This window comes from Seriola aureovittata, chromosome 11 (assembly GCF_021018895.1).
Source record: "Seriola aureovittata isolate HTS-2021-v1 ecotype China chromosome 11, ASM2101889v1, whole genome shotgun sequence".
Classification (NCBI taxonomy): Eukaryota; Metazoa; Chordata; class Actinopteri; order Carangiformes; family Carangidae; genus Seriola; species Seriola aureovittata.
In genome coordinates, this window is record NC_079374.1 from 9,860,756 (window position 1) to 9,878,296 (window position 17,541).

Consider the following 17,541-nt stretch of genomic DNA (forward strand, 5'->3'; position numbering starts at 1 on the left):
AGCCTTAGTCTTCAAGTGAGGTTCACAATCGTCCTGTTTTTCTCACTATCATATTTGCCTATAATATATTTCAAATTATTTACTAAAATAATTTCCTTGTTTACTTAAAATATGTGTAAAAGAGGAGTGTTTCAAGACACAAGTTGACTTCACGGTATCAAATCAGAGTACTCTAAATGAAAAAACAGGATTAAGTGACATGGAAATGCAAAAATTGTGTTGCACTTTAACACACATCATCACCACATTTTTATTTACATAAAATAAACAGTCATCACAAGAACTCTTGTTGCAGAAATGTTGAAATTCAATTAAATAAACACCTCTAATTTCAGATAAACTACTAAGCATCTCAGTTGCCTTGTTTTAGTAATTAGACCATGTTATAACAAACAAACAGTCTGCAGCTGTGCTAACATCATCATGCAGACATGTTCACATGAAGAAAGGTCAGGAGGATCACCAGAGTTATTGAGGTGCATCCTCTGGGGACCATGAATGTTCATCTAAAATTAGTTGAAATATTTCAGTCTGGACCGAAGAGACAGGCAGACCCACATTGCCATCTCTAGAGGAATGCTGCTAGCTAAAAATTCAATTCACAGTGTTGCATAAATATTTAGAAATTGTTAAAATGGCACGCTTAAGGTCTTGAAAGGGAATATTTTTTGCAGTAAATACTATCCCTCTATGCTTGGCACAAAGATGATGGCCCCAGTTTTCCAACAATCTGGAGGACCTCTATCCCGCTTCGTTTCAACAGACGAGCTTCTTTGTCGGTCTAAATTTAGCCCTGGTCCCCTCTGGAGGCTGGAGCAGGTGGAGGTGACGGGGGCCTTGGCCTGTACTCATGGGACAGACGGGTGAACGCCATGACCAAAGCCCCGGACCTCACAATCTAGTTATAGAAATGATAATGACATCCTCCATCTCAGCACACACACACCTCTAAAAATGAGTCTGTTATGGCCTCAAACTGATGGTTATAATCTGTGTCATGCTAGGTTACAATCCCAAACTGAAAACAACAGATTTCACTGGCAGAGTCTAAAACCACTTATCAAAACTCTTCAGCACCACCACATGAAAACCTCCAACCATGCCTCAATATTTTCAGACTTGCAACATGTAATTTGAGACCAGCTTTTGTGGGCACATAGTCTCCAAGGCTCACCATTGTCCCCTCGATAGAAAAAAACACACACACACACACACACACACACACACGCACCAAAATGCTGCAGCCTTACCTTTCTGCCATAATGACTCCAATATCTGCTACTACACATGATGTCTGTCCCCAGCGTTTCTCATTTCAGAAACTTGCTGATCCCCATATTGCTGGCCCATTCACCAGGATGACATCATTGGTTCAGACCGTGCCAACTGTGCTCAATAAAGCCCAGGCGTGTTTCAGTGTGGGAGTGCCTCTGCTGCATTGAGACTTGTATGAAAGACGTGAGTGAGAAGATCTTTGTACTAAATTAGTCATGGTAAAAATTTGAGAGTATAGCTTGACACCAGTACTCACCTAGTAATTGTAATTAAGAAATTGAATCATTATAACAACATCCTCTCCTACCTAAAGTAGATGTTAGTGTGCAGGCTGAGCTCAGATAGGGGAACTGCTGCCTGGTGATGCCTTATATTGTAAAACGGTTTGTAGTAGGTTCTATTTAAAGAAATATGAAGTGTTAATTTGTGAGTTTTAGAGATGCTTGCAGGTGGTTTGAGTCAGTACTACCAAAAAGAATGATGGTATCAGTCAGTTCAGCCAGTGCACACCACAACATATTTTTATGTTCAAATGACAAAGCCTTCAAGCGGACGTAGGAGTTATGATAGGAGCAAAAGAGGAAGTAAGGTGCCATTATCATACAGTGACAGAGTTTGTGCAGGGTGGAGGTCAGGGTGGGTGAATGGGTCAACAAAACATCAGACTTTAACAAGGGAGACCACTATTTGATTCCTTTTTCAAATCGATAGCTGCCGTCGTTTCTTGTTTTAAAGTATGACCAAGATCATTCCACAGCCCTAACCGCCTTTATTATTGTAACCATCATGACAAAAATCCCCCAACCTTAACAAGGTAGTAATTTTAACATAAACTATGTCCTTTCCCTAAACCTAACCAAACCTTAACCATAGCATTGTCACATTGTAAAACTGATTTATTTCTCAACAGTGCATTTGTAATGGTTTTAGGTACAGAGAAATGCTGTTGTCCTGCTGGTAGGAGCATCAGGACAGAAGACACTTCTACATGTCATTCTACAGGGCGTGGACAAACACATTTTGTCATTTAGGAAGAGGACTTAGAGGGGTAGTCTACATTCCTGCTGAAACATGGCCTTTAGTATAAATATGGAGTTACAGCCAGTAGCAGGTTAGCTTATTTTAGCATGGAAACAGGGGAAAATAGCTAGCCTGGCTCTGTCCAATGGTAACAAAATTAGCCTAACAGCATCTCTAAACCTCACTAATTAACACTTTCTATCACATTAATATAATCCATATAGAAAGCAAAATGAACAAAACAAAAGGGGTTTTACAGGGCGTTATGTGCAGGAGTATTTCTTGGCTGGGCGCAGTGACTCCAAGATACAGTTCAGCACACAACGCCCTTAAAACCACAACCTCTCCTTTTTATGCGTCAGTTTTGTCTGGATTTAACAAACAAGATACAATATGTTAATCTGAGTTTTAGAGGTGCTGGTAGACAGATTTTGTTACCAATTAAGACAGAGCCAAGCTACTGTTTAACCCTGTTTACTGTCTTTGTGGTAAACTAAGGTAACCAGTACAGATATATTGATAGTCACATGAAACTCTCAACAGTCAAGTGAATAAGCGTATTTTTCAAAATGTCAAATTATTTCTTAAGATCATTAATTTATCGGAATTTTTACACCAGACCGTGAAGTCTTAAATATAATGATTTTAACAACAGACTTTAAATAATAAAATGATTCAGACAATCTATGGCATTCCTCCATGTACCAGTTTTTATCTTAATGACAGTGTATGCTGAGGCTTTGTGGTGTTATGGTAGCAGCAATATTGTGTAATTAAACTAACTTGCCCCTCAGAGCCCATCCCCTCTCCAAGCCCTCCCCACACCTCCACTCTTCTTTGTCTGCCCTCACATCACACCACTACTGCTCTAAAGAATACCTCACCTCCTTCTTATGCGTGCGTGCGTGTGCGTGCGTGTGTGTGTGTTTCTGCCTTCCTGGCAGTCCGTGTCTATCGCCCTCATTCTCCTTGCTCTGGTCTGTGTGAGCACTTGTGCTAGCATGGCAGTTTGGCCGATGGTCTGGGTATAGCGGGTGTGTGTCAAACAGCACCTTCCCTCCGAGGAAAGAAGCGGAGGGAGGGCTGCAGGAGGAGGGGGGGGCACACACACGCTCACACACACATAGCACAAACACACATACACTGCATGGTGATGTCATCTAAAATGACATCATCCAATGGAGGGGAGCCAAGGGACCTGATGGGTTAGCATCCTCCAGTGAGTTAAAGGGAGAGAGCAAATAGGAGACACAGAGAGTGAGACTTGTAAATAAAGAGAAAGAAAAAGGAATAGACACTGTGAGAGAGACAATGACTGATCTGAATTTCAGCTCTTTGTTTTCTACATGACTGCGTCTCCTTGTTCAATCTTCGCAGAGCCATGCGTCTCTCTTTTAGGAATACTTGCTTTATTTCCATTTGCAGGTGTTACCGTCCTGAGGGAAGTATGCATGAGTGCAGCTAAAGTGCAACTAGAGTGCAAGTGAATCAATACCAGTCAGCGAATACACACTCACATATAAACACATCATACACACAGCTACAATATCTGCCAGCCAGCACACGCATACAAGTGTACAAGTGCATGTGCTGCAGTAGTATACTGTACATGTAGCATATGAGCACATGCTATATGCACGACAACATATTTACACGTGGACACATAGACACAGTCTCACAAATAAACACACTATCACACAATTAGTAGGGACACCTGTGTCTCTGCGTGTTTCCATTGTTGTCCACTTGGCTGTGCTGTGCTCCACACTGTGCTCCCAGCATGCCTGCCATCTGAAACCAGACACCTATGGACCAGCATCCTGCTGGAGTGATACACCTCTCCTTCTCTGGAGCCACTGCCGATGCTGAGGACATTCCACTTGGCAGACACTGATGTGTTCTCTGTAAAAAGCTTACTTTGCTCTATTTATTTGATAGCATGGTTATGATTATGACCACTTTTCTTTGTAGCAGGGTCATATCTTTTTAACACTTTGATTAACTGCCAGTAACACTCTGTTTGCTTTTAAGACAGTGAATTGATATATGAAAGCTGGTGTTTCTAATGCATGATGATTCAATCTTCCTTATCGCTCACTGCTGTCAGTGGCAAACTGACTCAACTGTATAAATAGAGAGGCATGTAGTGTGGGACAGAGAGGAGCAGGGATGAGCGATAGGAAGGGAATGAGGGAGGGCTCGTCGTGATGTGAGGGTGTGAGTCCACAAAATGGAGGAAAAATTTGGTCAGGGATAATCAAACAAAATAACCAGAAAAGAAGAAGCAGACAAATGTTCTTTTTGCCCTGACCAGCATCTATTCTTGGCAGGGTTATTACTCACAGCCATCAGATTTAGTGGCCCTGCACTTCTTCAGAGCCTCATCAGATTCGCTCCTTATAACTTAAAACGCTGGCTTCAGTGCAGTTACTCGTGTTCAGCAAAGTTAGCAAGAAAGATACACTTTAAACAGAAAAGAGGAAGCAGACCATTTTAGTGATTATTTCCCCTTTAAGTTCCTTCTGTTCGTGTAGTGTTTTGTTGAAATGTCTGCTTGCATGCTGTCCCATCCTTGACTTTAAAAAGCACAGCACATGTCAGGCAGACATGATTAACACAATAAATTGATCATTCACAACCACAGACCTGCATTTACTCACATACTGTACGTGCTGTGAGAACAACATTCTGATTGTGGGGTCAAAGAGGTCATCAAAATGTAAATGTTTACTTAAATCACGGGGAATTTCACTACCTACCGCTCCCCACACTCTGCCTATTTTTGGTCTTATTTGGCGTATCTGTACCCAGTCCAATCACCATCCACTGTTTCTTACCTTCTGTCTTTTCGCTGCAGTATCGGTATGGCAACATTGGCACAGGCACACTCCTACTCTCTTCCGATCTTAGTCATAGGCCTCACTCATGAGGCACCAGCTGAAGCCCTCCAACAGTTGATATGTTTGGTCACTTCCGTGTGTTCTCTCTCTGCGCCTTTATCACTCTTATACACACACACACACACACACACACACGCCAATGGCACCTGTGTCCAGCTCTCAAATGAGAATAAAAAATGAAACAGGATTCAATTTAAAGCAGTCTCCTTGTTTTATCCGGTTTAGGTAAGTTAGTTTTTGCATGTGTCCATATAATGCTGAGCCTTTGTAGGTCAACAGAAAGGGAACATATATACCGTTGCAATTAGCCATTGTATTCAGGTTTTCAGGTTTGGCTAAGGCCTCTAAGTTACCTGTTGATTCCCATTGTGCTGACAGGCTGAGCAGAGTAGGAGAAGGAACTTATCATGGGAACACTTGTTGTCTCTGGACACCAGCCCATAAGCACTGTGAATATAGGCCACCTTTTGTGCTTGCAATAGTTTGCATTGAGTGTCGACCTGCAGTGTGTGACTTCCTGTTAGCTTGTTTCAGGTTATGCTATCTTCATTACATAACCATAGACCATACAAAAGATAAGAGACAGATGTTGGTAATTTTGCAATGTATGTTACAGTAATTGATTCTTAACACTTCATCTGTGCTTGGATTAAAGCTCGGTCTGTGTTGCAGTTATACATTTCTGAATCATACTGTACATCGTCATCAGGAGAACTGAGCTTTGTTTTCGCAGCTCTACATAGGTTGCATGTAAGCTTTGCTATTAATATTTTACTGGTGCTTTTAAGGTACAGTGACATCCAAGCCTCAGGGAAGGGAAAGGAATAATGTGGTGACTAATAACGGCTTCAATGGGCATATGGGTACATGAGTATTGTTTTAAGACAAACTTTAAAAGCGGTGCCCTTACTGTAAGAGTGCAGATTCTGCAAAGCCTCAGGAGAGTGACCGCTTTCAAATCACTTCTCTTTCACCATAAAGTATCTTAAAGTCTTGTTTTATGGCCTGTCATGTCACTGTTTGTGTTCATGACTGTCCTGTTCTTTTCTTCATGTAATGCACTTTCCTTGTTCAGCAAAACACTTCAGAAAAATACTAATTCAGTCCAGTTTGTCATACTATCTTTACTGAAGCTGTGCCGTTAAATACACCCTACAGCTTTATATTGTGGCAAACACTGTAATTGACTGAGTGCTTTTGCACACTGAATATCTCCGAGTGTATGTTGTGACAGAGACAAAGATGGAAAAAAGAATAAAGAGACCTTTGAACCTAGGCAGGCAACTTGCCATTAAAAAGTATAATTGGAGGGGTCCAGGGAAGGGCTCAACATGCTCTCAACCCACTCCCCACTAAATGGCCAACGGTTTATTTAAGGGGACAAATAGGTCAAACAGTCTCCAATTATCCCTCAATCGAAGGCAAGGATTTTCTTCTCCTGCTTTTTTTTTTTCTCCTTTTCTTTCCTGTGTGTGAGAGAGCAGCATCGTTCCAACTCACCAACCAGCGGTCTCTGTTGACCTAGTTCTGCTCTGGACACAGGGTGCTTTAGTAGGGACAGGCCTCACCCACTGTCTCCTCTGGGCCTGTAGACAGACAGTCCAGGACGTAAACATATTCACTCAGAGTAAAGCTTTACGCTCTCACATCCATAACCCCTCTGACATTTTATCCATCAGGTTAATTGAGTGAACATCATTGATCTTGGATGGCGTCCCCAGTTGACAAGGATGCCATTGTCAGAGTGACAGTGATTATGTTTGCATGCTGGCAGTGCATTTTCAGTCTATATAGCATGAGTGAAAAGTGAGACTGTCCTGTGCAACTGTCAAGATCTTACTGTAGATGTCTAATTTAGTTTAGAAGGAATTCACAGTGACTGAAGCCACCAGATGCAGGTTTACTTTGACTCAGCTGCTGACTACATTTGAGCCCAGGCTAATATTGAACACGTGTTCAATAGCAGATTGTTTAAGAGAAATGTTTTTACTCATGACATTTCCACCGGGTACCATACTAATAACCTAAAAACCTCTTTACAGTCTGACAGGGGAGATGATTTGTTACCAGTATGTCATGTGCGGCTAGAGACACACACACACACACACACACACACACACACACACACACACACAGAGAGAGAGAGAGAGAGACAGTTGCTGAGTTTCTCGTTTTGAGTAATATAGATTCCTCCCACTCAATATGACCTTTCAGTTGCTTCTCATATTCTAAATATCTTAGTTAAACATTTACGCAAACGCTCTCCTTTTTACGCTCTTGGGTCATGTTTGCGTTTTGAAAATGTTTCTGATACATAATCGATTAAAAAGTTAAAAGAGGAACATTTTGTAATCGGCTGTGACAAAGCGCAGAGGAGGGACGATCTAAATCTTGTAGCTTTATCTTCGGTTGCTTTTCCTCTTTTTTGTAAGACTCTCCAAACTGTGCGTAAAACATTTGACATCTGAGTTGTCTCTTTTATTAATCCTTTCAAATTCAAACTTCAATTCACATAATTTGCATGAAAGGGTATTAACTATTGGTTGCAATATGATATGTCATAACTTTGGCTTGAAAGCCCCGTGAGAAGGGAGAGGTCAGCGCTGGTCAACTAGAGAAAGTTTAACGATGTCCTTTATGCGCATCGCTCTTAATTTTTCAAAAAAGTCAGCATTTAGGTGTTAAACCAGAACAAAGGAAAGACGGGGAACCTACATAAACTCTCTGAAACAATATGTGAGTTTGTTTTAAGGTAAAAAAAAAAAAAGGACCTGGTTGATTGACATATTTTAAAGTGGAAATTATAAAACCTCTCCACGACTATTTTAGACGACTCTCGTCGCAGTCTTGTTCTTCATCGATGACCTTTAAGGGGAACCGCAGCCCATCAGATGATTTTACTACTGTTTCTTCTTTGCATTCTGACTGTGCATCAGCCCACACATCGGGCAAATATTCAAATACTGCTGCATAACTGTGAGGCTGACACTCCCAAAAAACACGCTCACACGCAGTTAGGCATCTTAACAGTTCCTTTTCTTCAGCCCTGTCAGTTGGTCACTGTCATTTACACACACAACAGTACACACAACTGAAGGTGTGTTATCAGTCAATACGTGTCAGTAATAAGGAAATTGTATTATGTGCGTATTTAGAGCTTCATTCTGTTTTTTTCAGCTCTCAAAGCCTCAAGTTTTAACCTCATTTCGTTTTTTTTTTTGTTTAAAAAAAAGTCCTGTCGAACTCAACAAATAGAAGATGTTAAAAATCTGCTCATGACAATTAAATATTTGCAGTTTTACCAGAGTTTAGCGAAATCGAATGGTGACTATTTAACTGGCTATAATCAAGCCCCATTTTCAGTAAAAGGTTTTGTTTTCCCCAAAGAGAAAAAGACTCACACCATGTTTTTCCTGTAATTTAGTCAAACCGGACACAATTTCACTACTTCATCCAGTAACTTCAGTATTTAAATGTCCTCATGCACATGAAGCTGCATATATTTCAATGCAATTTTCGAATACAATTCTCATCAGAGTGCAAATGAGCTCTGTCAACACTCGTGAAGTCCAAAAACCATTTTATTTTTCATCGTATGTTTTGATTTATTGTTTTATCCCTTTACAGCACAAACAGTGAAGACGTTTGTATCCCACTCCTTATAACAGATGACCTGTGGCACACAGCCGTACAGTGGCTGCTGTGCACCTGCTGTTGTGGGGACAAAGTGTGAAACCAGCATAAATCAAAGCTTTTTTCTCAACGTTTTAAAGTTGGTGTTAAAAAAAATAAGCTCACCTGGTCATTTAAGACGTGGTGGCGCAGCGCTGGTTGGACAGTAAGGACCGTGTCAGTGGACTGGCTCCTCAGTAGGCTACTGGGGAAAGAGTAACCTTTTGTCTGCTTATGATAACAAGCAGCATTCTTCTGGTCTTGTCCTATCAAACATACAGGCTCATGCAGCGTTGACGGCTGCTTTAATCCTCCCCTTCGTACACTTTAAAAAAAAAAAAAAAAAAAAAAGTGAGTGCACAGTTGGTGGGCAAAAGTGCAGACTCTGCAAAGGTAGCTTAATATTTCTATGCCTCAAACAGGATATTTATTAAAATCAAACTCCTATATGCTTCCAGAACTCTACAAAAGTCTCTTACACGGTGACAAATCAGAACTTCTCAGGCTTGTACATCGCCCTTTTACGCATATTCTGTTTTATAATGCTTGTCTGTATATGCCACACTTATTATACACTCTCAGACTTCGAGGTTGTTGGCTTATTGTGGAGTTCCTAATGCAAAAAATCCTTCACAGGCCTTGTTTTTTTTAAGTCAGTAAATTTAACATAGCTTGAAAGGAGTTTGTAAAGCCAGGATGCAGCCTACAGTAGGCCTGAAACTGCAGGCCTGCATGCACAAGGAATCTTTGTTATGAGCTGTAAACGCTCACAGTTCATTTGTTGTGATTAAGCTGCCACACACATCATATGTGGATTTTTCTCTTCCCTTATTCGTCTACAACCTTTGAAATTGGCATCCTTGTCAATGAAATGTGCAGCCTTTTATTTCCATCGCACCAAACATTTTTGTCACAGCCTCTCGCGCTGTCAGGTCAAAATATTTTCAAGGACATTTAGGAGCTGAAGGCACTGGCTGCTTTTCATTTGATATAGGACTGATCTGAGCGGGCTCTGTTAAGCGTATACGCTGCTAGCCGTCAGGCTGGATGGAGAGAAGAAGAAGGGCGTCTTGATGGTGACTTCACTGACACCAACAACTTCCTGACGCAACGCTGCTGTAACAGCGGCGGGGAAACAGGGAGCTCACCTTTTTATCCGATGAACCTACATGATCCTATTTCTGCATAGTAAGCCGCCTCAGCTCCCCCTCCCCTCGGTTCCAAGAACAGCGACGGGCTCGTTATATTAAAGGGTCTGTTCGTGTCTCAATTTTTACAAGATGAGGGAAAAAGCCTCTTTTGTTACACTATACTTGTTGCATTGCTCTGTGGTCCTCGTTTTTGTCGTTAGAAAGCAGGAAATCAAATTACCTGTCCTGTAAGTTGTGTCCAAATTGTCTCTCCATCTTTGTGTTTGATAAAAACCTGCTTCCGCTCTCAGAAAGTGAACTTTTCTGCCTCATATAATCTGTGACAGAGAGCGAGTAACCTGTCGAGAGAAGGAATGGGTAGATGGGATAATTACTCAACTTCAGTCCGGCACTCAGGCTGAGGGAAAGGTGAATTCATGTGAGAGCAAGAGTTTTTTTGAGTGGAAGGAAATCTGAAGTCTCTATAGGCCTACTCCCTGCTGGGGAAGCGGCAGTAACGCGTTACTGAGCGTGTCGTTACCGCCCTGTTACTGTCCGGGAACTAGCAGAGGTTGAAGTGGAGAGGCGTATAGGCTGCATGCGTTCTCGTTTTGAAGACTCCAGCTCGGTGAAGTAACAGAGTGAAAGCCTGTGAGCGCCATTGAAAGCAAGAGAGGAAGCGTGTCTGCGGTTCGGAATCTGTAGTTCTGTATAGAAATCCAAGTTACCGAGCCGGGCTATGCAAATGTCCCCGCTCCTCTACGCGCGCACGGGGCGCACCGATGTGTAGTAGCCTGATCTTGGATAGCCTATCGGACCCGGGCACCGTGTGCTGTGCTAGTGTATTTCACTTTGAAGGGATGCTGGTCGTCCCAGACACGTGAGCTGAGCTGATGAGACGACTTTATCGCGGATTTAGATGAGGGGTTCTCTGTGCGTTAATGGCCAGGCGTGCGAACTAGGCTATGGTGCGCTCAGATGTTTTTTTTCTTCTTCTTTCTCTCTCTCGGTCGCTCTCTGTATCCACCGCTCCGCCTCCCCCTTTTCGCAACATTGACGCAACCAAAAATACTGGAACAAAAGAAACAACTTCCTTGAAGCTTTGCTGAAACTGCACTTAGTCGGAGAATGGAAGCTTGTTGTCAACTTGCCTTGGATGGAAATGTCGAGGTGAGGGTGTCACCAGTGGCCGGCTGGCAGCGAGGGAGATGCAGTCGATCACTCCGAAACGCATCCAGGCGATCGAGTAAGTGCCATTAAACATTCAGTGGAGTAATTTCAACTTTTGGTGTGTGACCTCTCGACTACTTGAGTTTGCCGTACGGTGTCAGTCACTGGAAAAATAAAGTCGTTTTGGTCGATTCTCTGCGACACTGAGCACAAAGTAAAGCCCCTTTAAGGTAATGCTGTCGAATTGACGAGGTAGAATATAAGTTATAGGCCTATATATCATAATCACAGTGGGAGATGTCGATGTGCATGTTGTTGTCAATTTGACAAGTTTGTACTCTTTTTTGACAATTTGACATTTAGGGGCCATTGACAACGAGGCTTTAACTATTCTTCTGTCAACCTAAAAGACTGGGGCTGTAGGTTTAGTCCTAATCTATTGTGAACAAGAAACCAGTTTGTATGAGGTGGATGTGAACAATCACTATTCGAGTGAACGTAAATGTGTTTGCATTGACAGGACTTCAACACAGGCTCCCAGTTTATTATTGTTATTCATGCAGCAGCCTTGAGCAGTCGCCGGTTGCATGAAGATCCCTGTGATCAACAAACATGTCCACAACAGAGCAGCAGTGCGATCATTTTATTCCACAGATATGGTGTCATCATTTCTAGGTGCTGTGTCTAACTTTGCTTCGAGGTTCGGTCCGCAGTTTGGGCGGACGATCACTCCGCTTTGTCGCGTCGGTGTTTTTACTGCATGAACAAAGAACTGGATGGAGTAGTCGGCTCGGCACAGAGCGTCGGTGGAGAGCAGGCGGGCTGTTTACAATAATAACACGATCGCGATGACGTCACGCGACTGACAGCGGCCTCGGCCAATGAGAAGGCAGCGTAGCCATCAGCAACACGCTATATTTGGAAAGTGGTTACATCATCGAGGTACAACAGCAGCCTGTGTAGGGAGGGACTTCCGCAGGAATTCTCAGTTTGTAGTCCAGAAACAGGACAATGAATAGACCAGTTTTGTTTTTGGAGCTTGAACTCTGATATGTTTTAGGGCTCACATCCACTTACAGAGCCTGTTTATGCTTTCATACAGCCAAGATGCTGCTAGGTGTGCCTTAAACAGTGTTTATGACTGTGTCATTACAATGCAGTCATGCTCAGGTAACACACATTATAACTGAGTAACCTTTCAATCTGTCAGCATGCTTCTAGTTTCAATGCTAAAGATACTTGACTGGTGAAGATTTATGAGCCTGCTGTTTAACTCACATATATACATAAAATTTCTCAGCAAAAGCACACTCCTTAATGTCTACTGATCCCCCAAGATGTCCAGTAACTAATGATTGGCGGTTCTGTACCAGAATCATTGAGTGCAATGGCTGCATCTTTTTGTAAAGTGTCAGTTTTAGCAGGATAGGCGTATTGATACTAGCTTTAAAGATTGCAACCACACAACATGCAACTGTAGCCACCAAGTGTCAAAGAATAGATTTGCCACAGTCCTCAGCTCCTACAAGGACTGAGTGACAAAACAGCTAAATTGGTCAATCACCTTGCTTATTAATAAAAATTATATCAACTTGGTGGACACTTGACTTCAGTGCTACAAATTTGTTCAGACACATCAGAGCCAATCACCAGAAAGGGCCAAACGAGCTGCAACAAAAGAAAAGCAACTGTGTCCAAAATTATTTTCAAGTTCAGTTCACAGTTTTGAGACGGACTGAAGTTATTGCAATGAAATCCTATGTGCCCGTGACAAACTGCATTACTGCTTGATTATTATAATCACTATTTGTAGTAGCAGCGGTAATTGTATGTTGTATGTATATGTTGTAATATAATAATACATGTAAGACTGTAGACGGTTATGTCCTTAATTGTCTAAATGTAATGTTATGTGAAGTATATTCTTCAGTTTAGATGTGAACACTGTGAGCAAGTACATGCGGCCAGGAGTGCGCAGGATCTGTTTTTTTTTTTTGTTTTTTTTGCCATTTTGTTTATGTGCAAATCCTCTCATCTCCATGAAATTACATTCAAAGTTTCTATCAATGCAAAGTATCAATATTAGTATCAGTGGCACCTGCTCTGATATTATTTGGTGAAATTCAACCTTAAATTTAAGGTATTGTCCATCACTACTATACTATAAGAGCGGAGTCACTTCTCACTCTGATTTTCATGAGAGCATAAAATCATTAAATATAAGCAGTGTACCTGAGACAAGGATCCAGGAGCTATGGTTGTTTGTCGATCTTTTTAATGTACATTGGCCTAATGTTTAATGAATATTGGACTTTGATTACCTCAGTGCAGTTGTAGAAAATGTAAACGGTCATCACCCTAGAAAACTATGTTTTTTCTAGCATTAGAAAACATTAAAGTACCCAGTGCGGTGACATTAGCGTGATATCAACTGTAGAACTACCAGCCAGTGTAAACACACTTTGCAATTTTCATCATCATAAACTAACATAAATCTAACATATTCAATGTAACATGATTTTAGAGGAAACTAATGTCTGATTTATGGAAAACAAGAATACTGGTTGTGACAATCGAGTCTCATTTAGCTGATAAAATGAGTTGACTCCTGAGTATATTAAAAATGGGGGGGGAAAAAGCCTTAACATTTTGTACACTATATGTGCTTTGTTTTCAACATCATCTTGTCATTCCAGCAATCACTGTCCATACTGTCTGATAACTTGAGTTTTATCCACAGTGATGCCTAAAATAATTGCACTCGGATTGAACTCTTCTGATAGTTACAAATGTGTGTTGGAATGTATTAAGTATCGCTTACAGTGGAAATCGGTGTGTAATGGTGGCTCGTAAATTGTTTGTGAACACAGACTTTGGGCAAGAATGAGGACATAATCTAAACGTTATCTAAATACTGATATTTATACAATATGGACATAGGAATGTTGTTGCACACTCATGAATGCAATGTATGAAATCAGTCGGAAGATGCTGTGGTTTGTAACTGCACTGTGGTTAAAGTTACATGTAAGAGATAGCAACTGAAAGACAAAATAGAGCTTGGACAATCTTGTAAGAAAATAAATTGTCTTGTAGGACAGTCCAATGAGTCTCCTTCAGCCTTTTAAATGTCATTAGAGCTAGTGACCAATGTTATATACAGTATAATCCAGTATATTAGTTTGCAAATAGTCTATCGGCTATGCAGATATTGCTTATTCCTCTGTGACTTACTGATGTCGCTTATAGGTACACCTGTCTATAACCTGACTTTTAAAATTCAGTATTAAGATTCAAATGCACACAAATGTGCATATAAATATTATTGATATCATTTATTTATATTATTTCCATCCAGGTCTCAGTGGAGTGTTAAGTCTTATGGTGAAGCTGCTGTTCATACCATACTTGGCTTTATTTTTTTTGGCACCGTCATCCTCAAATTTAAAGATAAAGAATGTCAGCACAAAACATCCTCAATCACCAGCTTCAGGCAAAAAATAGCGCTGTTAACATCGGCCTTCAAAAAACTTATTCTTCAAGGGCCTTCTGTAACTCTGCTGGCCTAGGATTAGATCTTGCTTGTGTTTAGCCTTCTCTGTAATCCCTCTCAGCAGTCTGCCTCAATAAAGAAAAAAATACGAAGGGGTGTGGACAATCCAGTCAAGATAAAAAAATAAAAAAAATACTACTAGAGCAGGAAGCAACATGAATAATGTTTTGTTGGGTGATTTAAACCTGTCCCAAAAATAACGATAACATTTGTTTGGAACGGAAAATGTCTCTCACCAGATTGAAACAGCCCCAACCAGTGCACTGGGTGTTTGATTCTCGATGTAACACATGTCTCTGAGGTTAAACATGTTATATTTTTTTAGCACATGACTCTACAATTAGTCTGCAAAATAGTATTTAATACATCCAGTAGACAACTGGTGTTAACAGATGTAACAGCAGCCAAAAGCACAGTTTTGGGGTGAAATTAAGCTTCTCTTGAGAATCTTGTCAGTGACTGTACACTGTTAGCAGACTACACATCTCTTGCAGTGTCTACGTTCATGTTTTTGCTGAGCCTTTTGCTATTTAACAAGTCTCAAACCAGTGACTTTCTTAGTGGAACATAACTTTACTCTCGTCACTTTGCCTTCCTTTCCTTTTACCAAACACTTTTACCCTCCTGTGTTCATGTTACCATTGCAGCTGGCTGAGTTTTTCCCCTTAATTGTGTCCAGTTTGTAATGTAATTTTAGCCTGTTCTATGAATTATGCCCACTTAATTTGATCGCTATGTGTGAGAATGTCTGTAAGATTATAGAGAGACTAAATATAAAGGGCTTCTTGTGCTGTAACATATGAAATTGCTGGCCAAGCATGTGATAGTGTTTAGCCGAACCCTGGCTATCTGTTCTTTTGCTTTTACTTTAAGTTAAACAATTAATTTGTCATGAGATTAGGTTAGGAGAAAGTTTGACAGAAAGTAAAACAAGAAACAATATTTCATCATGTTTTCTCACAGCAAATGCTGATATAAACATGTTGAGTGTGTGTACACTTTTTTATAGCGCCTGGGGGCTAATGTGACCACCTTACAGCCTTTGTGCTAAAAAGAGGTCAGAGGTCTCTGTTGTGTTTTCAGGGTGACCTGCTAGTGACTATTAGCCATTGATAAATGTGATGTCCCACAAGTGTGCAGGCCGGACCCCTCCAAAGGGGGAGGTTTCATAACACGCCCCACACTAACCTCCCCGCCAACCCCACCTCAACTAGTGCATACACACACACGCAAACACGCACACTCTGCCCTGCTGACAGGAGCACAAGGGGGCAGCTGCTACAGATGTCTCATAGAGAGAGGGGGAGGGGAACCAAGGAGACATCAATGGAGAGTCTCTCTCTAGTATGGAGTTCTCAGTGGGGCTCATTGTGTTCTCTAAAGACCAAGACGAGGGAATAGGCCACATTAATATAGTAAGCCTATAGTCTCTTATACTTTCTTCTAGGGTGTTGCTCACTTTGACTGTTGTGTTGCTTCATGCATGTACTGTGTTCACAAGAAATTGTCTCTTGGTGTGCACTGCCAAGTGTCAGTTTACACAGGTTGATATTTACTATGAAGAATGAAGTTTTTTTTTCGTCACTCTTCTTTGTGAATTGAATGATAAAAGGAAATAATTTAGTTTCAGGTTTTACTTGAAATGATGGGGTGTCTGATATTTTTGGAGAATGGAAAAAAATATATTTAAAACGATGATCATCCTAAATTCACCTTTACAGTGAGAAAAGTAAGATTGATTTAGTGTTACTGCGTACTCTCATTTCAGCCAACACCCATGACGAAAGGTGATTTCACTGTATTGCACATTCAACAAGACTGAAGGGAATTCACCTACTGGTGCCTCAAGTTGACATGAAAGCTGCAAACTGTTTATTTGCTTTTAGTCTTTTGTGATAGGGATGTTTTCAAGGTATCATTTAGTATTTTCTTCATTTCAGTTATATAGAGGGATCTTCTGAAAGGTTTTGCTTTTGAAACTCTTGAAGCTTGTTGTGGTTTGAGCTGTCTATTTCCCCATCATTTGATGTGATGCAGTCCAATGTCTGGTGGTGTGCTATGGCTATCTTTTGATTTGCGTGAGGGAAGAGAGAAAGAGAAAAAAATTCATAAAACTCCTCTTTGAATGAGAAGCAGCTGAGTGTAACAGCCAACTATGCACGCAATTTATCTGACATGAAATCAAATTACATTGAACTAAAACTGCCCCAGCATGGCAACTTTGCAGCCAGGTTAGCCTGCTGTGCTGAACCCCACGATACATGACACTGTGGCTCTTGTTCAGCTCGTCTACCAGAAGACAAGGGAGAGCCCCACTCAGTCTCAACCCTCCTAATGAAGAGATGCATTATGATGTGATTTCATTTGGGCCTGCAAAAAAAGCTGCTGTGGGTAACAGAGCAGTCTGAGTAGCATGGTTCATTTGTGTAGTGACATGTGACTTGTGTTTTCGTGAGTCATAAGGATCTCCTGCCTAATGGAAGGCAGTGTGTGCTCATGTGACGGTGACACAATGCAGGATGAACTGTATAGTATTCACCAGCGCTCAGCTTGGCTACTGTTTGGCACCGCTAATAGGGACCCATGAGTATCTTTTTATCTTGTTAATTTTTGTCGTAGTGAAACTAAGGAAACCACAATTTCTGTTCATGTTACTGACAGGATTTGGCTGAACTGGTTACTAATCTTTTGGAAACATACAGTACTAATCTGCAAATCTGCAAGTACTGCATATGTGTTTCTGTAGATATTAATGCATGTACATCCATTTGTGTGCGTGCGTGTGTGTGTGTATGTGTATGTGTGTATGTGTGTGCGTGTG